This window comes from Psammomys obesus, unplaced genomic scaffold (genome assembly GCF_907164565.1).
Source record: "Psammomys obesus unplaced genomic scaffold, mPsaObe1.curated_primary_1811, whole genome shotgun sequence".
Lineage (NCBI taxonomy): Eukaryota > Metazoa > Chordata > Mammalia > Rodentia > Muridae > Psammomys > Psammomys obesus.
The window spans coordinates 379,539-379,915 of NW_026596318.1; positions in this window are offsets into that span (position 1 = coordinate 379,539).

Consider the following 377-nt stretch of genomic DNA (forward strand, 5'->3'; position numbering starts at 1 on the left):
TCACCCAGCTGTGCTTGTGTGTAAGTGAACACTCACCCAGCTGTGCTCTCTCTCTTTTTTTCCAATGGTGCTGAGAGCCCATCTTGTGCAAATCATCCATGCTGTTCCCTAAGCATTTTATCTTTTCTAAGTTGTTAAGAACGGTGTCTTGCGTTCATGGTTTTTGTGTTTGCATCTCACTCATGTTTTAACAGGGTAGACAATGCACGGAGTAGCTATAGTTTTATGGAAAAGTTAATCTCGTACTTGTTTTACAGATCTTCAATAAATTTTTTTCTTTAAATTTAAGAAAGGAAAGAAAGGAAGAAAGAAAAAGAAAGAAAGAAGAAAAAAGGAAGAAAAGGAAATAGAAAAAGGAAGAAAAGGAAATAGAAAAA